Source organism: Canis aureus, chromosome 15 (genome assembly GCF_053574225.1).
Source record: "Canis aureus isolate CA01 chromosome 15, VMU_Caureus_v.1.0, whole genome shotgun sequence".
Lineage (NCBI taxonomy): Eukaryota > Metazoa > Chordata > Mammalia > Carnivora > Canidae > Canis > Canis aureus.
In genome coordinates, this window is record NC_135625.1 from 22,192,493 (window position 1) to 22,219,661 (window position 27,169).

The 27,169-nt window shown below is 35.9% G+C and overlaps 1 long non-coding RNA gene across 2 annotated transcripts in view; it reads left to right on the forward strand.

Moving 5' to 3' along the window:
- Nucleotides 1-2,275: 2,275 nt before the first annotated feature.
- The window catches only part of LOC144284361 (uncharacterized), a 125,539-nt gene continuing 100,645 nt past the window's right edge, over nucleotides 2,276-27,169 (forward strand). For both annotated transcript variants that reach the window (XR_013352706.1, XR_013352705.1), the window contains exon 1: nucleotides 2,276-2,431. This is a non-coding gene — a long non-coding RNA (uncharacterized LOC144284361). The remainder of the gene's footprint in view (nucleotides 2,432-27,169) is intronic.

Sequence of the window (27,169 nt, forward strand, 5' to 3'; positions counted from 1 at the left end):
ACTTACCACTGAAAGATGAATCTAAGTTACCTCCCCTGAAAACTGGCCTTGCTGTAGTGATCTCCTTGATAGAATATAGTAGATGTGACCTGGAAGAAGAACTTCCACAGGTCAGAAGAAGCCTTATAGCTCTACTTGGGCCTCTGGTAGAACAATAGTCTCTCCTGGATACGAGCTGCTGTGTTAACCACCCGGCTTGACAGACATGCACAAAGGCTCTGAGATTACATTGAAAGAGGGAAGGGCCCTGCTGAGTTCAGCCTTCCAGTGTCCCCACCAAAGTACCAGCCATGTGTCCCTAGCCAATGCTATGTGCAGGAGAATCACCCAGGTGAGCACTGTCTCAATTCCTGACCCACAGTTACAATATTTAATAAAATGGTTATTGTTTTATGCCACTAAATTTTAAGATAGTTTGTTATGCAGAAGTAAATAACTGAAATACCTCTGCTTCCATCAGCTGTGACTCAGATGTATACAGAGCAAGCTAAGACTACCCCAACAAGGCCAGTGGGTGGCATTTCCTTGTACAAAAAAAAAAATGCATGTCATTTTTAATTGAAATCCTTAGGTTAATTGCTGTCCTTACGTTCCCTGGAGGATGTAACAAGGAGGAATGGGATTAAGTTACAGCTAGACTCCGGTGGGATTTAGATTGATAATATGAAGGCACATCTAAATGAAACTACTGACATCACTAGCCAGGTTGCAACTTAATCATGGTAAAAAGGAGACAATCGTAGTCGAAAAAGATATGCACTTGGTTGACATAAAGATAATTATATCTAAAAACTTAAGACTTTTGTCAGTCTCTTTCATGAACATCTGAAGAAGAGAAATGTAATACATTTTAATAATGCTTCAATTTTTTTTGAACCTCGGGCTAAATGCATTTTGCAGATATTCATTTGAAAATGGAAGATACATATGTAAAAAAGTTGTGTGTGGATAGTTTTGGAGAAAAAAACTAAAGCTTCTAAACCAGTTATTACTATTTGAAAAGAGATACATGATTATATTTCTCATAATCCATGGCAGTTACTTAAATACAACTATTTTCCCGCAAACATCATAAGTTTCAGCTTTCAGTCTATGTATTTCTCCAGAAATCCCCACAAGCACCTATATAGTGTGATTAGTGTCAGGTAAATTCTGATTTGCTCTAAAATAGGTTGGAACTCTCTCAGTTACCCTTATTGATACAGAGTAAAAAACTTGATATCACCAAGAAATTTCTATGACTTGTTAAAAAAGAATAAAACATGAAAAGGAGACTCTTTGATCCTTGTTTAAATTTATCCTCTCTGTTTTTTCTATTGAACTAACTGGGACAGCTGTGTTAATTATAATTAATTACAAATGTCCCAATCTTCAGTTAGTACTTTTTGAAGTATTCACTATTTTGACCAAGTCTGAGATCCCTATTAGGCCATAAGCACAGAGGCAGTAGGCACTTTTTTTTAAGTGGCCAGAGAGATAGAAACCATACTGGCTCTACTCATTTTTCTGACAGTGTGATAATTCACACTTTAGGTGCTCTGAAAGTACCAGTCAACGGTACACTTGTTATTTTTACTGCCTAGCATCTTGTGTGTGTGTGTGTGTGTGTGTGTGTGTGTTTTCCAAATAGATTTTCTTTTTGAAGAACTCCCTCCTCTAGTTGTTCCATGATATTTGAGTGGACAGAAGACTTTTTTTAAGCCTTTAAAAAATATATTTTATTTATTTGTAGTGGCAGACAGAGAGAGCATACACCCACAAGCAGGGGGAGGAGTAAAGGGAGAGGGAGAGAAAGAGAAAATCTCAAGAAGACCACAGAGCCTCACGTGGGGCTCCATCTCAAAACCCTGAGATCATGACCTCAGCCAAAATCAAGAGTTGGTTGCTTAATTGATGGAGCCACCCAGGCACTCCAAGCCTATTTTTAAAAGCAAAAAATTGTTTCCTACTTGGAAATGACAGTATGTTTTTAAGGATACAAAATCTTTTGAGATATTTTTAATTTGAAAAAAAAACTTTATATATATAAAGTCCTTAAAAAGCTTTTGGAATCTTTGACTCATTAGACAGTCTAACTCTAAGAATGGACTATCATGGGCTTTAGTCAATCAACAAATCTTACTCCCTTAACCAAAAAAAGATTTTCTTAGAGATAAGCAATTTATCTAATAAAAAGTAAGGTGGTGTGTTCTGAGGCTTTTGCTAAAATAAAGGCTCTTTCTCTGGTTTGCAGGAGCTTCTGAAAGGCACCTTCTTTCTTCTGTTGGATGTGAGGTTGGAGATCTGAAACACAGTAACTATTTTGCTACCAGAAAGGGACATCATTGGTTTGCAAAGGGTCCTGTGTAAAGCAGAAAAAGCAGACTAGTGAGACAAACACAACTGGGTCCTTGGTGACTGATTTGAGCCATTGGATGAAGACTCACCTCAGGTATAGTTCTAGATTCTGCTTGTATATGAACCAGTAGATTCTCTTACAACAGGGATGAATTTTATTTTGGTTTATGTTTTGCAACTAAAAGATTTCTAACGGATACAATGACTTCTGTTTTGCTACAGCATCTGTAAATGATTTTTGAGATACACCTCGCTTTCCATTAGGGCAGGGATTCTTGTCTGTTTTGTTCACTGATAAATTGTTTTCCTTTGAACACTGCCTGGTAAAATTAGGTGCTCAGCAACTATTTGTTGTCGAGATGTTTAATTTTTAAGAAAATCAATGATGTTAATAACACATGCCTAGTGAAAGAACTTAAGTGCATATTCCTACAGGACACACATGAAATAAGAAACACCTAAAAATGTGTCAATATGTTTTCTTAAAAAATTATTGATTTTCAGCCACTTAATGAGCCAATGTGCTGGAATTGGCTTGTACTACAGAAGAATGGATTGTTGTCTATCTCTTTGCAACTCTACATCTATAGATTTCACATTGGTAGCTTGAAATTGGTCATATTGGAAGTATTCATAACAGTAATCAGCAAACACTAGAAACCAGGTATTTTATTCATGCCCAGAAAGCCAGTTTAACATTATTTCTCCCAGAACAAACTTCTGGTAACATGAGCATTTTTTTTTAAGATTTTTATTTATTTATTCACAAAAGACAGAAAGAGAGACACAGGCAGAGAGAGAAGCGGGCCCCACACAGGGAGCTCGGTGTGGGGACTCGATTCTGGGACTCCAGGATCACGCCCTGGGCAAAAGGTAGACGCTCAACCGCTGAGCCACCCAGGCATCCCATGAGCATTTTTTAATAGAAAAATAAAAATTTTAAAATTTAGAGTTGGAAGGAAACTGAAGGTTTCTACATACATATCCTGAGTTTGGAGGAGGAATCTGAGTTTCAGGCTAAGTCACTGGGGCCATAGTACAGCTGGACACCTTATTTGTGTGGGTAAATCAGGTGTTATCCCTTTTATGAAATTTTTACCCATAATTAATATTTTTATGTGTTCTTCCCAGCGGTAAAGAGAAGCAAACATCAAGTGAACACTTTGCAATTTATTCATATTTGGTATGTTCGATTGATCAGTGATAACTTTGTACTAGTCAATATGATCTGCCTAATGTGATTATTTCTATTATTAAACTTTCTCCTCAAGTCAGATACTATAATTAAGACGACGATATTTAGTCCTTTGCTGTCAAGATTGGGTCTTTGAAAGAAAATTTGCTAATGAAAATATAAGTCTCATTAGAAAAAACAGTCAGGGCACTTTTGATTCTGTTGATCATGACTGGGATTACTGTGGGGTGATCATAGAAGAGCAATGAGACTCAAGGTCTGATTCAGAGATGATTTGCCCAGTTGACATTATATCTAGCTTTTGTTCGAACGCCCAGTGTTTTCAACAGTGTCTTTTTTTTTATTTTTATAAATGTCTGCTGTAAAAATGTGCTTAATGAGAAACAAATAAGTACTTTGGCTAGAGAGAATTAAAATAGACTACATAAAATCACCCAAGTTGGTCCAGAAAGTATTCTACAGATAACTAGCTTCAGCATCAAAAAGCCCAATTTAACCAATTACATCTATGTAATTAGAGAAAAGTACCTTACCTCCCTAGGCTTTTGTTTTCTTATTTTAAAATTAGTAAAGCTTAGTAACACTTTGAAAACCCCTTCATATTTTAACATTTATTGGTTCTAAGTGTATCCTTTCACAGAAAATCCAGTACATACACTGTACTGGGACAAAAGGTCTCAGTTGAAGGAGAGGAGACATAGGACAGATAACCCATTATATAATTTCTAGGTAGAGTCTTTTAGAAATTGACTATTTAAGAAGCTGTACTTAGAAAAGCATACTGTCATTAGTGTTAACAAAATTGTTCGGATCCTGATAAGATATATGTTATTTGGCTTTTTAACACCCCTCATTGCTATATATTAATTCTAAACAGATGTAAAAGCTATTAAATTCTGATATACATATATATATATATATTCAACAATTCATTCATTTATTCAAAAATTATGTATTAGATGCCAAATAGTCTCTCTCTTCAGATATTTGAATCTAGGAGAGTCTGAATACAATAGAATCTTCCTCTGGGAAAATAGAATGACACAGGGTGGAAAAAAATATATGGAACCCAGTTCTGAAGACTGGCTGGATGTATCAAGCTAAAGAACTGGAAGACCTCTGTATCCATAAATGTTATATTTTCTACTGTAATGCACAAACTTGACACATTTTCTTTGATAGGAAGCTTTCCAAGTGTTTGTACGTAGATTCAGTATAATTTTAAATCTTTACTGCTTTGCCTTAGTCCTAAAAAGAAAGTTTAGAGATTTTGACATTGTGCCCTTTTTGTAGAGAGAAAATAAGGCTGAAATGTTAACACAACTGGCTGAATACAATCCATTAAACAGAAACCCTAGCGAATAGTATGTAATATTTTTGTTACACAGAAATCTACCCAGCTATTGTCAGTGGAAATCTTTTGGATTGATTCAGGCCAACCATTTAAGCGGTAGAGGGAAAAGAAGTATTGAATGAACAAAAGGCCAAACTAAGGAAACAGCAGAGTTAAAAAAAAAAAAAAAACTCAAATTGTAAGAAACCATTTGTGGAATAAAAAACAAATTGGAACTCTAGAAATAAGTAAAAATAGTTATTTTACAGATAGGGATACTAAAGCTACAAAGGTTACAAAGTAGGTGAAATTACTTTTTAAAAAAAAAGTTGAAGTTAATGAGAAAAACAATAATAAAGTATATAGCAGGCACTCTGTCTCTTCCCAAATTCCTGGTTTGGAAGTGGGCTTTCCATGATCTTTATGATAGTTAACTAGGAAAATGCATTATAGTATAAAAACTTACTAATGTTATTTATTCCTTGCAACAAGAGTACTTGGTAGGCTTCATGATTCCCATTTAGTAAATGAGAAAACTTAAACCAGTCAGAAAGTGGTAGTAGAGGCAAGACTTAAAATAAGCTTTGTGGAAGGGTTGAAATATGGAGTATAGAATATTGCTGCTTCCCTTTCATTTCATAAGCATTTATGGGCCATTCCATTCGGTGGAGGTTTACTGTAACACATTTACCGTTAACAGTGTGAGAGGAGCTAGTGAAGTTGAATTTGATTTTCCAGGGTAATATGGTTTTGAACTTTTTTTTTAATATAAGGACAATTTCTAATGCCAAACTATTTCAAAGAACTTCTAGGTAAAGATAGCATAGACATAGGGTCTTTTTCTCCTCCTTTTTGAAAAACTCTTTCTCCAAACAATAATGAAAAAAATTATCAATGAAATAAGGAGACTGATGACAATCCTCAACCCCATATTTTGAAGGATAATACCACTAAATGCTCAGAAATCTGAAATGAAAGGGGTTGCTGATATTCTATGTCCTATAGAATATATATAGAACATATTATAGAATATTCTATATTCTATATTCTTCAAAGCTCATTAAAGAACAGATTTTTCTAAAGCCCACTGTGAACATGATTATCAAGGGGGCAAAAGAGTAAAATAAGGAGGGAAACAGTGGTCACTGGAGGCTAAAGCAGGCCACTTATACCTACTGAATGTTGAAAAGGAAGAGGAGATATTTCCAATGCTACCAATGGCAAAAGGGAATTCAGAAAGCTTTACTAGATATATTTTATTGAGTGAGAAACTGTTGGTAAACAGGGGGACTTCAAAACCTAAAGTTTTAGTATAAAGTTGTTAGTATTCAGAGCTCAGTTTATAAAGCAAGAATGAGGAAGTACATTTTTTTTTTTTTTTTTTTTTTTTTAGTAATTTGTTACTGGAAACTCACTTTCCTCTCCTCTCCTGCATGAGCTTACTGGTTTGTAGCTGATTAGCTAGGAAGCTGTAAGGTCACATTGACATGAAGAAGATTTAAGCTTTGTTTAAGGTCAGAGTCAGCATTTCAGAGAAATCAGTAGGATGGTTATGTAACTACGAATGTTTGGGCTTGGGGCACATTCAAATTGTGGTCTCCACTTTAGTTTTTATTTAGCATCAGTAAAAAGAAAGTGACAGACTTGGTGAAGTGTTTTGACCATAAGTAATCCAAGCAAACCTGTTTGGTGTTACTCCCTCCTCACTGCCTTCCCTCTGTTCCTGCCTGTGGTTTCCCACTTTTGGTTTAATAAATAATTTACCCAATACATGAATAATGAATAATTTAAAAAATTAACCAACCTGGGATCTATCACAAAGGTTAAAAAAGGAGAAGAATAAAGCCAAAAGCAAATGAAGAAAATACCACACAAAAGGAATTAACCAAGAAAACAGAAGAAGAATTCAAACAGCTTTTTATTCTTTCAGAGACATTTCTGTCCCTCTTGCTGCTTCTCTCTCTTTCCGCCTCTGGATACACAAAGTTACAAAGGCTTAAAAAGATACTAAAAGACAAGAGGACTAAATGAAGTGGCAGGACTCCAGTAACAAAGGGAAGCAAAATGTAAAAGCATTATAAAGATAAAAGATATATAAGGAGAAACAAAAACAGAATAAAAAACTAAACTTTTAGGGACTAGTGAACAAGCCTAGTGAAATAATATATGATAAGGTTTTAAAGAAAGCTATAAAAATAACTAGTGGTAAATACAAACTAAGAGTTTGAATATATCTTAAGTGACACTCCTAAAGAATTGTCCCATCCAGTGGCACCCACTCTGAGAAGCCCTGGAAGTGACGTATAGCTTTGAGCCTAAAGTCAGACTGCCTGGAGGTGGACATGTGTCTTCTCATCCTCATCATTGCCACTTCCCTCCAACTTTAAAATGTAAAAGGAGAGAGTCAAAGGTGCATCTATCTGTTGACCTCCTTTTTCTTTGTGGATTTGGATGTGATGTCTACTGAGACTGTGTGTGGTATAGGAGGTTTGAAAATAGTATAAAAGGCTTAATATAATGGCTTTGGAGAAAAAGAAATACAATGTTCTACCATATTTATTTATTTAAGTTTGAGGACTATAAGTTAATTTGTAGTGACTGCAATCAGCATTATATTGTGATTATGATTTTTACCAGTAGTTCTTAATACTTTGGAAAGAGTGGAGTGGAGTAGTTGAAGATTAAATTGATCTGGGGTAGAAGTTTTTTATGACACATGGGGAAGAAAGACAAAAGGGAGCTGAAGATATTTTAAGAGGTTCATTGAGGTGGTTGTCCCTAAAGTCCACCCAGATTGGATAGAGGAGAAATTAAAGATGAAAAGATTTAGAGAAAAGAGAAGTCAGATTGTTGAATCACTAATGTATTGTCTAGTGAATTAAAAATTGTAGTAGAATTTTTGATACTGTGGATTTTCACTCTGATTCTCATTGGGCCCTCCTTATCGAAAGTTCTTTGTATGCTCACTAAGCAAATCCTTGTTGAGCACTGAAACGCATTGCTCAACAAGCGTAGGCCGTCCCTCATTGTCCCTGTCTTTATTTCCAAACCTAATCCCTCTTTTTGTTATCTTTATCCCATGATCATATTCTCCTATGTGTGTTTACTTCATTAATTCTTCTTCCTTTTTTTTTATCATAAAATCCTTTACACACAGAAACATGCTCAGGTCTTTGCATTTCTAATCTTCCATCACCCTTTAATACCATCTATTATTTAAATTATAATCTCTTTTCTTTTCCCAAGTACATGGACAACTTCTTGAGACGGTTCAACATGGACTTCTAGTAACAATATTCCCTAGGTTTTTTACATGCTAACCAACCACTTGGTTGGGATTTTTTCCCCAAGTTTTCACATGGTTAACATGTGAAAAACAATATTACATAGACAGTGGCTAAAGTTGCTTCATCTGTTCTTGTCTCTCTGTCTCTCAAATAAAGCAATGTATTTTACTAGATGAACATTATTTCACAAACAAAAAAATCAAATATGTGAACTGGGTCAAATCTCTGTAGAAGGGCAGCCCAGCTGGCTCAGTGGTTTAGCACTGCCTTCAGCCCAGGGCCTGATCCTGAACACCCAGGATTGAGTCCCATGTCGGGCTCCCTGCATGGAGCCTGCTTCTCCCTCTGCCTGTGTGTGTCTCTCTCTTTCTCTCTGTGTCTCTCATGAATAAATAAATAAAATCTTTTTAAAAAATTTCTGTACAAGCTTTTATAGCAATATCTAAGTTATATAAGGATCTAGTGAATTTAGTGCCTTAAGTTCTCATAATGGCTCTGTATGGTTAGAATTCTTGAGCCAGTCCTATATCTAGGAGATTGCCAAGAATTTTTTGGTACTTGATCAAAATAAAAGACTAGCTGTATATTGCTTCTATAATATTGTCATATTTGCCTCAAATGATCCTTTCATGGAAGAGGAACTGCACTGAAGCATATAAAATAGATTGTACAACTATTTTGTGCCTATTGACTAATAAATATATGAGTGGTGGAATTCTATATTACATTTATTCTCATTATAACATACTACATGGTAGCAAGTTTATAAAGAGTAATTACTCATCTGTCTTTAAATACAGGAGGTTGTCAATGTTTACTAAAAGAATCCAACAATTATGGACAACCAAACTTAGATAAAACAGTTTATAATGACAATTATTAAGAAAATAAATGATCTGTTTTTAAGATCAGGTCTCTAGTTACTGTTTAGGAAGATAATAAATCTATGACCCTTTAGCATACATAAAAAAGGTAATTTTTTAAGCAAACTTTTCAAAATATTTCTAATTTAGCATTTCTGACTGAGCCTGTTAACTTTAATTCACTCTAATTAATTCATTCAACTTTATTTATTGGATCCTATTTCTGTGCTACATCTTTTAGAGGGGTCAGGGATAAAGTGGAGAATAAGATGGACAAGGTCCTTGCTTTCACAGTACTTACATTCTAGTAGCACAAGACATTTAGCATTCAAGAATTCTAAAGATTTCCAGTTGTTCTCTTGGTTTTCCATGTGGTTATTAAGAAATGAAACAAAATTTGGATTTGGTATCTATAATTTTTTTTCTTTAAAAATATAGTACATTACCAAAACACATTCACCAAAACAACCTTTTTTTTCCTTGGTTAAGAAATTGGTTATTCTTACCAGATAGAGACTCACCTTCTTTTTTGTATAAATTATATACTTCCGACAAGTGCCAGGCAGTATTTATGGAAAGCTTTTTTCCAAATAGTTACAACCTTTGTTGCCAGAATAATTGCAGTCTCAGTAATTATAAATTCAACAATGATAATGATAACATATATGTGCAACACACTTGTATATGCAATGCACTCTCCTAAGAAAAGGGAGGATGCAAAAGTAGTGAAAGAAAATTTCCTCTCCTGCAGTCACTTGTACTCAAGGTGGATTGGTGGTTCGCTTCAGGATCAGGTCTACCAGCTTACCAAGCTTTCTGATTCTTTTATCAACAACATCTTAAAATTTAGCCCTTATGTAATTACAATATTTACTTTCTAAAGTCATGTCACCTGGATCATAAGATCTGCAAAGATCTCTTCCTTTCAGTAGATTGCCTTTTCTTTTTGTTGATAGTTTCCTTTGCCATGCAGAAACTTTTTATTTTGGTGTTGTCTCGATAGTTTAGTTATTTATTTATTTGTTAGATTTTCTCAGGCAAGGGAAACAATCTAGAAAAATTTTGCTAGGGCTTATGTCCAAGATATTACTGCCTGTGTTTTCTTCCAGGAGTTTTTCAGTTTTATGGTTTCAGATCTCACATTTAGGTTTTTAATCCATTTTGAGTTTATTTTTGTGTATGGTGTTAGAAAGTGGTCCAGTTTTATTCTCTTGTATCTAGCTGTCCAGTTTTTCCAGCACCATTCATTAAGGAGACTGTTTTTTGCCATTGCATATTCTTGCCTCCTATGTCATAGATTAATTGACCATATAACTGTGGGGTTATTTCCGGGTTTTTTTTATTCTACTCCATTAATCTATGTGTCTATTTTTGTGCCTGTACAACACCATTTTGATTACTGTAGCATTGTATATATCTCGAAGTCTGGGATTGTGATAAACCTCCAGCTTTGTTCTTCCTTGAGATTGTTTTGGCTATTTGGGGCCTTTTGTGGTTCCATACAAATTTTAGAATTATTTGTTCTAGGTCTGTGAAAAATACGGTCGGTACTTTTGTAGGGATTGCATTGAATCTGTAGATTGCTTTGGATACTATGAACATTTCCACAATATTAATTCTTAGGATGACTTGCATTTAACAATTGCTTGGCTAACTATGGAATCTTTGTCCTTGCCTGGGAGCTGTTAAAGGCACAAGGCTCCACCATCCCTGCCCCCATTCTCTCACTCTGTGCTTGCTGGTTTTGCTCAGTTGGTTGAATGAAGGCAGCAATTGAGTCTTTTAATCCATCCTCACTGAATTGCCATTGCAGTCATTAGATCTCCAGAGTTTTTTTTTCTGTTAATGTATATATTTTCCCATACATCTCTTTTAATAGATATTTTAACAGAAATTAAGAATAAGAAATCCAGCTAGAGCCTAGAGCATTTATCTTATGCTACCATTCTGTATTTTAGAATTTGTTTGATTGACACTTGATTGTTCTGAGACGATGATGAATTTTCCTCAAAAAATTAACTTCTTTAAAAAAAATAGAATATTATAAACTTTTCTAAGAGAATGTAAACTTGCCAAGACCCCAGCTGAGCAGACTGTTTTCTTTAGCTTAGTGCTTTTTTTGAGAAAAATCCTTCATATGATTGCTTAATTGTGATCTCTGATTCCACTAGTATTTCTTGGCTTTTTTAATTTAAATTCAATTAGCCAACATATAGTACATCATTAGTTTCAGATGTAGAGCCCAATAATTCATCAGTTGCATATAACACCCAGTGCTCATCACATCACGTATCCTCCTTAATGCCCATCACCCAGCTACCCCGTCCTCCTACTGACTTCCCCTCCAGCAACCCTCAGTTTGTTTCCTATAGTTAAGAGTCTCTCATGCTTTGTCTCCCTCTGATTTCCTCCCATTCCATTTTCCCTCCCTTCCCCTGTGATCCTCTGCATTTTCTTATATTCCACATATGAGTGAAACCATATGATAATTAGCTTTCTCTGAGTTAGTTAGCTCAGCATAATACCCTCCAGTTCCATATTCATCAATGTAAATAGTAAGCATTCAAGATATATATATATATATATATATATATATATATATATATCACATCTTTATCTATTTATCTACTGATGAGCATCTCAGCTCTTTCCATCGTTTGGCTATTGTGGACATTGCTGCTATAAACATTGAGGAGCATGTGCCTCTTCAGATCATTGCATTTGTATCTATAGTGAATATCTAGTAGTGCAATTGCTGGATTGTAGGGTAACACTATTTTTAACTTGTTGAGGAACCTCCATGCTGTTTCCAGAGTGGCTGTATCAGCTTGGATTCCCACAGTGTAAGTAAGAGGATTCCCCTTTTTCTATGTCCTCATCAACATTTGTTGTTTCCTGACTTGTTAATTTGTTATGTACAAGCCACCATAAACCAAACAACAACTTCTTGTGACTTTTCTACTGAGCTACTACTTCTCGTCATAAACTGCTTGGTTTCTTTTTTAAATTGTGTATACTGTCCTCTGCCTCTCTGTTTCATGCCTATCTCTCTTTCTATCCCTATCTCCTCTTCTCGCCCTCCCTTGTTGCCTCCCTCCAGCTTCTGTTCCTTTCTCCCTCCCTCCAAAGTTACTTTCCACAGCTTCGAGCTTATCTTTGCTTGTAAGACAACACAGAGAAAAGGCTTGAGACAGCTTGCCAGTGTCTTGTAGCCAAAGACTATTCTCCACCCAGTGGAGAATCATTATCACTTAGGAAACCCCACTCTAGTGACATCTCCTCCTCCCTTCTACTCCCTGTTTCCTTAGAGAGAATTACCATTGCACTGTACCCTCCCCCTTCTCACCCTCACTCATAATCTTACCACCACAGAACATATCTTAGTTAAACTGCTACATGACCTAGTTTCCAATTTCAGAATTTTCCTTTAGAAATTATTTTATAATTAAGCTCTTTCATAGAGCTTAACTTAGCTAATATCTCAATTGAAGAAAACTAAAAGCCAAAAATACTTATTTGGCATGCCAATCACCTTTCCTTGAACAATTTTAATTTTCTCAGTGGTCTACTAGTTATCTTTTTCAGTATCCATTGCTGAATATTGTGAATGCCTTAAAGGCCTACTTGAAAAACAATAAAAAACAATCTTAACAATAAATAATGTTATATTTATAGGTTTATATGTTTGCATGAAATCCAGTTGAGAAACCAAGTATGCCATTATAAAGATGATAAGAAATACAGAACCCTCATAAGTGTATACAAATATGGAAGAAGGATACTTCCATCATGATTTTAGTAGAATTATTAAATGAAAGTATGTATGCAAGACTAAAATTTTGCCAATATTTTCTCACAAAATTAGCTCAGTCATTTCTTAATATCACCAGACATCAGCGTTACATAGTATTATTTTCTGAAAGAATGGGACAAGGTAATAACGGGTGATTATTATGTAATAGTCTACGCTTCTCAAAGTGCCATCCAACAGCTGCTTGCATGAGAATTGGGGTACTTTTTAAAAATGCAGAGGGGCACCTGGGCATAACAGTTGGTTAAGCTTCCAACTCTTGATTTTGGCTCAGGTTGTGACCTCAGGGTCCTATAATCGAGCCCAGCATTGGGCTTCTGCCCAGCCGAGTCGCTTGTCCCTCTTTCTCTGCTCCTCCTCCTCCTGCCACCACCACCTTATGTGTGCTCTCTCTCTCAAATAAATAAGTAAAATATTTAAAAATGTAGATTCTTGAATCCTACCCATACTACCAGTCAAGATCTCTGAAAACAGGATCTTGTCATCTTCATTACATGAGCTTCCTGCTTGATTTTTATGTACATTAAACTCTGAGACTTACTGAATTAGATATTATTATGCAAAAGGTAAAATTGGATAATTGAACTTAAGTGCCATCCTATTTTATTATTCTTTTCTCCATTTCAGAGGAAGATGTTTTTCTGGAGTCTTTTTAATTGCTTGACCAACAAACACATAAATCAATCAAACAACCTGTTAGAATCTCCTACTTCAATTTCAGACAATTTCTTAGATGACAATGGCCTTGAGTCTAATAGAATGACTGATACATAATTTTCTCTGATGTGTTTATCTAGTCCCAATTACCCCTAGATACATCTAAGTGCTCATAATAAAGCACATGTGATTCTCTGTCTTTCAATGAACTCTTTAAATTCATATTCTGGATAGTTATGTAAGCAATGCAATTAATCCAACAATACTTGTAGAACACTGAAACAATTAGGTTAATAAGGAAGAAAAAAAAGTAAACTTGGTGAAGAAGAAAATTGGATAAACTCATTTGACATTTGCAAATAAAACCACAGGGGAACTTAATAGACCATTTTATATATTTTAGAAAAATAAATCCAAATTGGTCCCAGATTATCAGTCATATTCAAAACACTGAGATGCCATTTACAATTTAATAACTTTGAATATCATTACTCTGTAATTGATTATCATTTAGGTTCAAACCAAAGCTGGTGTGTTCTCTCTGAATTCTTTTGATAAAGAAATGTCAAGTAAATTGATGGTACATCCAAGAACAACTTATTTTCAAGCATATTTAAACATTCCAAGCAGCTATTTACATGAAAGCAAATTACACACAAATTATACACTAAATACTGTCCGGGAGCAAGAATTCCTGTACCCTCAAAGTTTTGTCTAGCTGGACTAAGAATCAAATTGACATGAGAGACATTAACAGGAGAAAATCAAACATAATAGGTGAACGTATGGTAAATCCACATAGACATGAAAAATTGAAAGATAGGCAAAATGAGGTATATATGTTCTTCTGAATTAAGGAGGGAGGGAGTAGGGGTCTGGGATTTCAGAGGAAAGGAATGCATTTCACAGGATATTAAGAGGAGCAGATGTTTGGTAATTAGATGTTTATCCTCCCATAGAGATGGGTCACTCAGTTAAAATTTATCTCCATTAATAAGCTTTATTCTGGGAAAGATCCCCAATTTGATTCTTCTGTGTGGTTAAGGGAGGGACAAAATTTTCTCTTGAGTCCAGAGGATCTCAAGTACCTCAAAATAATCCACATGCCAAAATGGCATATTCCAGGGACTAGGGAGGGGTCATGGGAATGGGAGGGCTGTCCTGAAACCCTTCAATACTCTGTATCCTTAACTGTGCAACAAAAGAAATTCTTCCATAAAGTAAATCTGATTCCAGTCATTTGTTTTATGAGAATTTGGTTTCAGGGTGTGGTTGGTGTATAATAAAAAGAATGTGTCTATCTTCAGCTATCCCCCAATTTGCTGAATTATAAAGGACCAGCTTTTTGATAGATTACTGGATGGCTACTTTGATTGTCAAGACACTCAAAGCCAATTTTGATCCCTAATTAGAAAGATTTTTTTAAGATTTATTTATTTATTCAAGAGAGAGAATGTGAGGGTGGGAGGGCAGAGGATGAGGGAGACAGACTCATCCCAGAACAGGAAGCCAGTTTCAGGGCTCAGTCCCAGGACCCTGAGATCATGACCCGAGCCAAAATGAATAGTCAGAGGCTTAACCTTTTGAGCCACCCAGGCACCCCTCAATTAGAAAGTTTTAACCCTTCTGGTCATGTATACTACTGTCTTTTATAAGCTTCTTTTTTGTTTTGTTTTGTTTTGTTTCAAATTTTTATTTAAATTCTAGTTAGTTAAGATATAGTGTAATGTTGGTTTCAGTAGTAGAATTTAGTGATTCATCACTTATATGTAATACCCAGTGCTTATCGTAATAAGTGCCCTCCTTAACACCCTTCACCTATCTAGCTCATCCCCCACCCACCTCCTTCCATCACTGTCAGTTCTCTATAGTTAAGAATCTCTTTTGGTTTCCTTCTCTTTTTCTTTTCCTTTCCATAGGTTCATCTGTTTTGTTTCTTAAATTTCACATATGAGTGAAACTGTATGGTATTTGTCTTTCTCTGATTGATTTATTTTGCTTAGGGTAATACACTTTAGCTCCACCCACATCATTGCAAATGGCAAAGTTTCATTCTTTTTGGTGGCTAATTGTGCGTGTGTATCTATCTATCTATCTATCTATCTATCTATCTATCTATCTATCCATACATACCACATCTTTATCCATTCATCAGTCGATGGACATTGGACATTTGGGCTCTTGCCACAGTTTGGCTATTGTTGATAATGCTGCTACAAACATCTGGGTACATGTCCCCTTCAAATCTGTATTTTTGTCCTTTGGGTGCAAATTCTGGGTCAGAGGGTAGCTCTATTTTTAACTTTTTGAGGAAACTCCCTACTGTTTTCCAGAGTGGCTCCATCAACAGTGCAAGAGCGTTCCTCTTTCTCTACATCCTTGCCAACACTTGTTGTTGCTTGTGTTGTTAATTTTAGCCAGTCTGATAGGTATGAGATGGTAACTTATGGTGAATTTGATTTGTATTTCCTTGATGATGAATGGTGATGAACATCTTTTCATGTGTTTTTTAGCCATCTAGATGTCTTCTTTGAAAAAAAAAAACTCTATTCATGTCCCCTGTCCATTTGTTAACTGGACTATTTGTTTTTTCAGTGTTGAGTTTGATAACTTCTTATATATTTTGGATACTAACCCTTTATTAGATCTGACATTTGCAAATACCTTCTCCCATTCTGCAGCTTACTTTTTAAGTAAGCTGTGCAGAAGCTTTTTACCTTGATGAAGTCCCAATGGTTCATTTTTCCTTGTATGCCTTGCCTCTTGCAATGCATCTAGTAAGAAGTTGCTGCAACTGAGGTCAAAGAGGTTGCTGCCTGTGTCCTCTTCTAGGATTTTGATGGTTTCTTATCTCATATTTAGGTCTTTCATCCATTTTGAATTTATTTTTGTGTACGGTGTAAGAAATTGGTTCACTCTCATTCTTCTGCATGTGGCTGTCCAGTTTTCCCAAAACATTTGTTGAAGAGACTGTTTTGTTTCCACTGGATATTATTTCCTGCTTTATTGAAGATTAGTTGACCATACAGCTATGGGTCCATTTCTGAGTTTTCTATACTGTTCCATTGATCCGTGTGTCTGTTTTTGTGCCAGTACCATACTGTCTTGATGACTATAATTTGTAATATAGTCCAAAGGCCAGAATCACAATGCCTTCAGCCTTGCTCTTTTTCAGGATTGCTTTAGCTATTAGGGTCTTCTGTGGTTCCATACAAATTTTACAATTGTTTGTTCTAGTTCTGTGAAAAATGTTGGTTGAGGTTTTGACAGAAATTGCATTGAATGTGTAGATTGCTTTGGGTGGTAGAGACATTTTAACAATGATTTTCCAATCCATGAGCATGAATGTTTTCCCATTTCCTGGTGTCCACTTCCATTTCTTTCATCAGTGTTCTATGGCTTTCAGAGTACAGATTTTTCACAGTTAGATTTATTCCTAGGTATCTTATTGTTTTTGATGAAGTTGTAAATGGGATTGATTCCTTGATTTCTTTTTCTGCTAATTCATTATTGATGTATATAAATGCAACAGGTTTCTGTACATTGATTTTACATCTGGTGACTTTGCTGAATTTATGTATTAGTTCTAGCAAATTTTGGTGGTCTTTTGGGTTTTCTACAGAGAGTATCATATTGTCTGAAAATAGTAAATTTGACTTCTTCCTTGCTAATGTTGATGCATTTTATTTCTTTTTGTTGTCTGACTTCTGAGGATAAGATATTCAATACTATGTAAAATAGTAATGGTGAGTGTCTTGTTCCTGAATGTAGAGGAAAAGCTCCCAGCTTTTCTCATTGAGGATGATGTTAGTTGTGGGTCTTTTATATGTGGCCTTTATGATGTTGAGGCATGTTCCATCTATCCCTATTTTGTTGAGCTTTTTTATCAAGAATGGATGCTATATTTTCTCAAATGCTTTTTGTGCTTCTATTGAGAGGGTCACATGGTTCTTATCCTTTCTTTTATTAATGGGACATATCATGTTGATTGATTTGAGGCTATTGAACCACCCCTGCAGCGTAGAGTTAAATCCCACTTGATTGTGGTGAATAATTCTTTTAATATACTGCTAGGCTTGATTTGCCAGTATCTTATTGGGAATTTTTGCATTCATGTTTATCAGGGTTATTAACCTGTAACGGAAATAGATAATTTGAACAGATTCATAACCAGAAATTTTATCAGTAATAAAAATCTCCCCCCAAAAGTGTCTAGAACCAGATAGCTTCCCAGGGGAATTCTATAAGACATTTAAAGAAGGGTTGAAAAAAAAAATAAAGAAGGGTTGATACCTATTCTTCTTAAATTGTTTTTTTTTTTAATTTATTTTTTATTGGTGTTCAATTTACTAACATACAGAATAACCCCCAGTGCTCGTCACCCATTCACTCCCACCCCCAGCCCTCCTCCTCTTCTACTACCCCTAGTTCGTTTCCCAGAGTTAGCAGTCTTTACGTTCTGTCTCCCTTTCTGATATTTCCCACACATTTCTTCTCCCTTCCCTTATATTCCCTTTCACTATTATTTATATTCCCCAAATGAATGAGAACATATAATGTTTGCCCTTCTCCGACTGACTTACTTCACTCAGCTCTTCTTAAATTGTTTTGAAAAATAGAAATGGAAGGAAAATTTCCAAACTCATTCTATAAGACCAGCATTACCTTGATTCAAAACCACATAAAGATCCCACGAAAAAGGAGAATAACAGCCCAAATGTTTTTGACCTCTATTCAAAAACTTTTATCTGGTGTTTTTTATTATTCTTATAGTTCCTTCAAGAGATATTGGTTGTGATTCATTTTTAGAAAAATTAAGGTAGGGGTGCCTGGGTGGCTCAGCTGTTGGGTGTCTGCCTTCAGCTCAGGTCATGATCCTGGGATCTGGGATCAAGTCCTGCATCAGGCTCCCTGCAAGGAGCCTGCTTTTCCCTCTGCCTGTGTCTCTGCCTCTATTAGTTTGTGTCTCTCATGAATAAATAAATAAATCTTAAAAAAAAGAAAAATTAAGGTATTGATAAAGTATATTTTCATGTATGGTCTTAAATATACTACTATATTATGGTAAGGACTTCTTGGAAAGTGAAAAACAGGGGTGTTTTTAATACATTTAGACACAAAAGTTAATAAAAACTTTGTTCTAAAGAGTTTAGGGCTTTGAAAAACATTCTGCATCCATTCAGCAAACATGTACTGTCCACCTATAGAGTGCTGCACACCACGGATCTGCATATATATCCATTCACAGTGATGCAAATGAGAAAAACAGAATCCCTGAACCCAGAGTTAAGAGTCCAATGAGATGATTTGTATTTAAAAGGAAGACAGTCCCTTTGGTAATCATATTTGGGTATCAGTCAGAAATGGATACAGTTAATAGTAAGGAGATGGGTCACATACCATTACAGAAAAAAATGAATCAGAAAACACTCAGGGAAGGAATTTCATGTTTTCTGAAAAGGTGACTACCACGAGACTTTATCTGGAGTGTGATCATTTGGAGATTTGTATGACTGACAGCATCTGCATGTGGCTAAAATCATTCTATCAATTTTTGCAAATGTATGAAACACCAAACCAGTTTCTCCCTTGAGTGGTAGGATATGAGAATGTCAGAAGCAGCTAACATAATGAGAAAAATTTCTCTGAAAATATGACTGGCTAGAGCCTGAAGCAAATAAAAACTTCAAGGGGTCTCAGAGCTATAGGAAGTGGTAGAGAAGTAATGATATCTTTCTCTTGACAAGTAGCACGGACTCATCATTTTTCTATGAAGATGTCAGAAAAGGCTGTCTGATGATTTGAATACAGATATGTTATTGTCTGGCATGACATTCAACTGAGTGTCCCTGACAAATTAATATTTTAATAAAGTTTTTCCCTGACACCGAACAAAAGAGTTGTCTTTCCAAAAGGCAAATCTCATCAGGGGAGATATCAAAAATAGCTCCATATGACCAACAACTGGTTATTTTTGCCTCAGTTATCTGTATAATTCTTGGTCTGCTTAGATATAATCTGTATCCTCCTTAATATTAAACTTAGGAAAGTAAAAATTGTAAAGGGAAGTTTGTCTTGGAGATTTCCATCCTCCCTTTCAGGGTCCCATATCCCTTTGGGAGATATCTTGACCATCAGGATCTGATTTTGCTTCTACCTCTTTGGACCAGTCATTAGTTTCCTATTGTGCATTTATATTCATGTGCTATCCTCTTCTGGGATTTCTTTCATGGTAAAACTCTCCTCTAACTATGGAAGAAACAACAATCAAGTTATGGAATTTCAAATGTTACCAGGCAGCATTGTCTAGTACCGTAGGCTCATTTATGTCTAATTCAGAACATTCATTCATTTGGTAAAAATCAATTACCTTAATTAATGCTCCTTATCTATTGCCAGTACCACTAAATCTAACTCGGATTTTATTTATAAGCTTGAGTGAAAATAATTCTCCTTGACTAGACTTTCCTTTTTTCTGCTTGCCAGCAAAGAAAATATACATGATAGAATTTATTCTTTACTGCCTTTAAGTCTGGTAGACTATCACTTAAAAGTCATTCCTTCAGAAATATTTAATGAAGATTTTCAACATGCCAAAGTTTTTATGAGTAGGAGGTAGGAAGAAGAGTGGCACAAAGAGCCAAAATAACTTTGAAAAATTCTCTTTTTGTTTCATGGGGAAATGAACCATTGAAATATGCTAATTGGTTCAATTGTGTCTCTTTAATGGTAGAGTCAGGGCTGATAAACAAAAATGTAAACAGAACACTTAAAATCTAACTCTGGGAAACGAACTAGGGGTGGTGGAAGGGGAGAAGGGCGGGGGGTGGGAGTGAATGGGTGACGGGCACGGGGGGGTTATTCTGTATGTTAGTAAATTGAACACCAATAAAAAATAAATTAAAAAAATAAAATAAAATAAATAGGTAAAAAAAAAAATCTAATTCCGTTTCAATGCTTTAGGTTTTATTTTCATTAGGATCTATCTATAGAAGTCTTTCCTTTGTTGTCAACAAGTAAACTCCATGACAGCCACATTTTCTATAGTTGAATTAGTAGTTTGAAGTAGTTTTATAAATTAAATCAATTTATTTCTATGCATTTTATGTGCCCCACTTTAAGTCTAAATAGGACATGCAAAAATGAGGGATAGGGTGACAGACTATGTGCTGCTCAAAATACACATGCTGATAACTCTAAATACAATTTTAGTGACCTGAAAAGAAAAAGCATTATTAAAAAACTGAATTTAAATGAGAGAACAGTTACTGTTTTTTAATTTGCCTTAACATAGTGACTACCAATGTCCTACAAATATTTAAAAAGCTTTTATAGAATCAGAGTTCAACAATCACAAATAAGAATAAGAAAACAACTCATTGGCTGTGGTATTTTGTTGGAGGGGAAAAAAACCTAGAGAAACTACAATTGGAGATATTAGATCAGGCAATTCTGAGGACAGGTTGTTCTATACAAGGCATGATAGCATTGCTACTGCCTCAGACTCCAACCATTTGAGTGGCCATATTCATGCCACCCAGTCTGTCTCTAACACACTGCTCTCTCCCAAACAGTGTGGAGACCACTTGGGGACTATTAAAAACAAGCCAGTAGGCCCAAAATGGAGTCAGTTGTGCTAAGCTCCATATCACCAAACTGAGACTTAATTACAGCTCTGTTCTTCCAGAAATGGAATCTTGAATCAATCTCTCAGGAATAGCCTGGTTAGCACTAGTGAGGTCATCTGCCCGAGAGACCCCTGCCATCCCTTAAAGGAAAGTGACTTTGCCACAGCCAATCTGCTTTGTGCTAGTATAACTTCCTTCTACTCCCTTTTGCCTGTAAAAGTCTTCCATTTTCTACAGCTCCTCAGAGATCCTTCCTATCTTCTAGATTACATGCTGCTTGATACATGAATAGGTCAAAAAAGCCAATAAGATCTTTGAAATTCACTTAGTTGAATTTTGTTCTTTAACAGGACCAAACGACATTTTGCTTTTTTTCTTTTACTATTTTTTTAACTGAAGTATGGTTCAGCAACTCTATATACTCTGTTTCCCACAAGTGTAGCTCCCATCTGTCACATGCAACACTATTACAATACCGTTGACCATATTTCCTATGCTGTACCTCTCCTGCCCATGACTTACTCATTCCATAGCTAGAAGCCTGTACCTCTCACTCCTCTTCACCCCTTTTCAACCATCCTTCTACCTACCCCCCCACCACTTTGTTCTCTGTATCTATGGATTGGTTTTGTTTGTTTTATTTTTTAGATTCTAAATATAACTGAAATCATAATGGCATTTGTCTTTCTCTGACTTACTTCACTTAGTATAAGATCCTCTAGGCCCATCCATGTTGCCACAAATGGAACAATCTCATTCTTCTTGATGGGGAAGTAATATTCTGTTCCATATGTATACCTCGCATTCATTATCCATTCATCTGCTGATGGACACTTAGGTTGCTTCCATATCTTGGCTATTGTAAATAATTCTGCAATAAAAATAGGGGGGTACATATCTTTCCAAATTAGTATTTTCAGTTCCTTTGAGTAAATACCCAGTAGTGGAATTGCTGGATCATAGGGCATTTCTATTTTTCTTTCTTTTTTTTTTTTTTTTTTTTTTTTTTTGAGCAGACTCCATACTGTTTTCTATAGTGGCTGTGCCAATTAACATTCCCATTAACAGTGCACAAGGGTTCCCTTTTCTTCATGTACTTACCAACACTTGTTATTGTCTTTCTGATACTAGCCGTTCTTACTGGTGTGAGATGAAATCTCATTGCGGTTTTGATTTGCATTTTCCTGTTAATTCGTGATGTTGAGCATCTTTTCATGTGCCTATTGGCCATCTGTATGTCTTCTTTGGATAAATGTCTATTCAGGTACTGTGCTCATTTTTTAATTGTTTGTTTTCTGGTGTTAAGTTGTATGAGCTCCTTTTATATTTTGAATATTAACTCCTTATTGGATATATCATCTGCAAGTAGACTTACAAATTTTAGGATTATTTGTTCTCATTCTGTAAAAAAATACTATTGGTATTTTGATAGAGATTGCATTGAACTTGTGGATTGCTTTGGGTAGTATGGTACTTTAAACAATACTAATTCTTCCAATCCATGGTCACAGTATATTTTTCCATTTGTTTATATTATCTCCAATTTCTTTCATCAGTGGTTTTTAGTTTTCAAAGTGCAGGTCTTTCACCTCCTTGAATAAGTTCATCCCTAGATGTTTTATTCTTTTTGGAGCAGTTGCATAGAAATTTTTTTCCTTCTTTTTTTTTTTTTAAAGATTTATTTATTTATTCATTCAGAGAGAGCGAGAGAGAGGCAGAGACACAGGCAGAGGGAGAAGCAGGCCCCATGCAGGAAGCCCGATGTGGGACTCGATGCCGGGTCTCCAGGATCACACCCCAGGCTGCAGGCGGCACTAAACCCCTGCGCCACCGGGGCTGCCCTAGAAATTATTTTTCATTTCCCTTTCTATTACTTCATTATTAGAGTATATGAATACAACAGATTTCTCTATATTAATTTTGTATTCTGAAACTTTACTGAATTTGCTTATTACTTTCAATAGTTTTTGGAGGGTCTTTAAAAAGGTTTTCTATATATAGTATCATGTCATCTTTACATAGCAAAGGTTTTATTTTTCCTTATCAGTTTTTATTCCTTTTATTCCTTTTTCTTGTCTGATTGCCCTGGCTGAGACATGTACTATGTTAAATAAAAATAGTGAGAGTGGACATCCTTGTCTTATTCCTGATATTCAGGGAAAAGCTCTGTTTTGCACCACTGAGTATAATGTTAGCTATTATGGGTTTTTCCATATATGGCTTTTATGACATTGAGGTATGTTCCCTTTAAACCCACTTTGTTGAGAGTTTTTACAATGAACTGAATTTGTCAAATTTGAAATTTGAATTTTGTCAAATGCTTTTTCTGCATCTATTGAGATAATCACATAATCTTTAAACTTCATTTTGTAAATGGGGTGTATCATGGTAATAGACTTGCAAAGATTGAACCCTCCGTGCATCCCAGGAATAAGTTCCACTTGATCATAGTAGATGATCCTTTTATTGTATTGTAAAATGTGGTTTGCTAACATTTTATTAAGGATTTTTGCATCTATCATCATCAGAATTATTGGCCTGTAGTTCTTTTTTTTTGTAGTGTCTTTATCTGGTTTTGGTAACAGGGTAATGCTGGCTTCATAGAATATATCTGAAAGGCTTCCTTTGTCCTGTATTTTTTGGAATAGTTCAAGAAGAATAAGTATTAACTCTTCTTTAAATGTTTGGTAGAATTCATCTGTGACACTGTCTGGTCCCAGATCTGTGTTTGTTGGGAGCTTTTTTTTTTTTTTTTTTTAAAGATTTTATTTATTTTTTCATAGAGATGCAGAGACAGAGAGAGAAGCAGAGGCACAGGCAGAGGGAGAAGTGGACTTCATGCAGGGAGCCTGACGCCGGAGTCGATTCAGCGTCTCCAGGATCACGCCCTGGGCTGCAGGCGGCGCTAAACCGCTGAGCTTTTTGATTATCAATTCCATTTTGTTACTAGTAATCAATCTATTCATATATTTTTTTTATTTTTTCTTGGCTCAGTTTTGCAAGATTGTATATTTCTGAGAATTTATTTCTTCCAGGTTGTCCAATTTGTTAGCAGATTTTGTTTTGTTTTTAATTTTTTTTAAAGTTTTATTTATTTATTCACGAGAGATCACAGAGAGAGGCAGAGACACAGGCAGAGGGAGAAGCAGGCTCCCTGTGGGGAGCCCAATGTGGGACTCAATCCCAGGACCCTGGGATCATACCCTGAGCTGAAGGCAGATGCCCAACTGCTAAGGCACCCAGGCGTCAGCATATTTTTTTCATAGTAGTCCTTTATAATCTTTTATATATATATCTTTTATAAGATTTCTTCTCCTTGACTTCTTTTTCTAAAATAAAGATTTTATTTATTTGGGAGAGAGCGCAAGTGGAAGCAGGGTGCAGAGAGCACAAGCGGGAGTAGGGCAGAGGGAGAAGCAGAAGTAGACTCCCCACCGAGTAGGGAGCCCAAGTGGGGCTTGATTCCAGGACCCTGCAATCATGAGATCTAAGTTTTGTGTGTATATTCTCATATTTTGCATATTTTTATTTCGTGAGTGCCCTTAATTCATTTTTTTTAATCATTATGTGTCATCATGTAGACTTCCTTGAGTTTATCTTGCTTGGAACTCCATGGGTTTCCTGAAACTGGGTGTCTCTTTCCTTCCTCCAGATTATTGAAGTTTTCAACTATTGTTTCTTCAAATAAATTTTCTGTCCCTTTCTTTCTTCTCCTGAAGGAATCCTTGTAATGCAAATGTCTGTGCAGTTGGTGTTGTCCAAGAGATCCCTTATCCTATCCTCATTTTTTAAAATTATTTTTTGCTTTTTGCTGTTCAGTTTGGTTGCTTTTCACTACCCTGTCTTTCAGATCACCGACCTGTTCTTTTGTATCCTCTGATCGGTTGTTGATTCCTTCTAGAGTATTTTCCATTTTAGTTACAGTATTCTTCAAGCCTGATCGATCTTCTTTCTTTTTTTTTTTTTATTTTTATTTTTTTTTATTGGTGTTCAATTTACTAACATACAGAATAACACCCAGTGCCCGTCACCCATTCACTCCCACCCCCCGCCCTCCTCCCCTTCTACCACCCCTAGTTCGTTTCCCAGAGATAGCAGTCTTTACGTTCTGTCTCCGTTTCTGATATTTCCCACACATTTCTTCTCCCTTCCCTTATTTTCCCTTTCACTATTATTTATATTCCCCAAATGAATGAGAACATATAATGTTTGTCCTTCTCCGACTGACTTACTTCACTCAGCATAATACCCTCCAGTTCCATCCACGTTGAAGCAAATGGTGGGTATTTGTCATTTCTAATAGCTGAGTAATATTCCATTGTATACATAAACCACATCTTCTTTATCCATTCATCTTTCGTTGGACACCGAGGCTCCTTCCACAGTTTGGCTATCGTGGCCATTGCTGCTAGAAACATCGGGGTGCAGGTGTCCCGGCGTTTCATTGCATTTGTATCTTTGGGGTAAATCCCCAACAGTGCAATTGCTGGGTCGTAGGGCAGGTATATTTTTAACTGTTTGAGGAACCTCCACACAGTTTTCCAGAGTGGCTGCACCAGTTCACATTCCCACCAACAGTGTAAGAGGGTTCCGTTTTCTCCGCATCCTCTCCAACATTTGTTGTTTCCTGCCTTGTTAATTTTCCCCATTCTCACTGGTGTGAGGTGGTATCTCATTGTAGTTTTGATTTGTATTTCCCTGATGGCAAGTGATGCAGAGCATTTTCTCATATGCATGTTGGCCATGTCTATGTCTTCCTCTGTGAGATTTCTGTTCATGTCTTTTGCCCATTTCATGATTGGATTGTTTGTTTCTTTGGTGTTGAGTTTAATAAGTTCTTTATAGATCTTGGAAACTAGCCCTTTATCTGATACGTCATTTGCAAATATCTTCTCCCATTCTGTAGGTTGTCTTTGAGTTTTGTTGACTGTATCCTTTGCTGTGCAAAAGCTTCTTATCTTGATGAAGTCCCAATAGTTCATTTTTGCTTTTGTTTCTTTTGCCTTCCTGGATGTATCTTGCAAGAAGTTACTATGGCCGAGTTCAAAAAGGGTGTTGCCTGTGTTCTTCTCTAGGATTTTGATGGAATCTTGTCTCACATTTAGATCTTTCATCCATTTTGAGTTTATCTTTGTGTATGGTGAAAGAGAGTGGTCTAGTTTCATTCTTCTGCATGTGGATGTCCAATTTTCCCAGCACCATTTATTGAAGAGACTGTCTTTCTTCCAATGGATAGTCTTTCCTCCTTTATCGAATATTAGTTGCCCATAAAGTTCAGGGTCCACTTCTGGATTCTCTATTCTGTTCCACTGATCTATGTGTCTGTTTTTGTGCCAGTACCACACTGTCTTGATGACCACAGCTTTGTAGTACAACCTGAAATCTGGCATTGTGATGCCCCCAGATAGGGTTTTCTTTTTTAAAATTCCCCTGGCTATTCGGGGTCTTTTCTGATTCCACACAAATCTTAAAATAATTTGTTCTAACTCTCTGAAGAAAGTCCATGGTATTTTGATAGGGATTGCATTAAACGTGTATATTGCCCTGGGTAACATTGACATTTTCACAATATTAATTCTGCCAATCCATGAGCATGGAATATTTTTCCATCTCTTTGTGTCTTCCTCAATTTCTTTCAGAAGTGTTCTATAGTTTTTAAGGTATAGATCCTTTACATCTTTGGTGAGGTTTATTCCTAGGTATCTTATGCTTTTGGGTGCAATTGTAAATGGGATTGACTCCTTAATTTCTCTTTCTTCAGTCTCATTGTTAGTGTATAGAAATGCCACTGACTTCTGGGCATTGATTTTGTATCCTGCCACGCTACCGAATTGCTGTATGAGTTCTAGCAATCTTGGGGTGGAGACTTTTGGGTTTTCTATGTAGAGTATCATGTCATCGGCGAAGAGGGAGAGTTTGACTTCTTCTTTGCCAATTTGAATGCCTTTAATGTCTTTTTGTTGTCTGATTGCTGAGGCTAGGACTTCCAGTACTATGTTGAATAGCAGTGGTGAGAGTGGACATCCCTGTCTTGTTCCTGATCTTAGGGGAAAGGCTC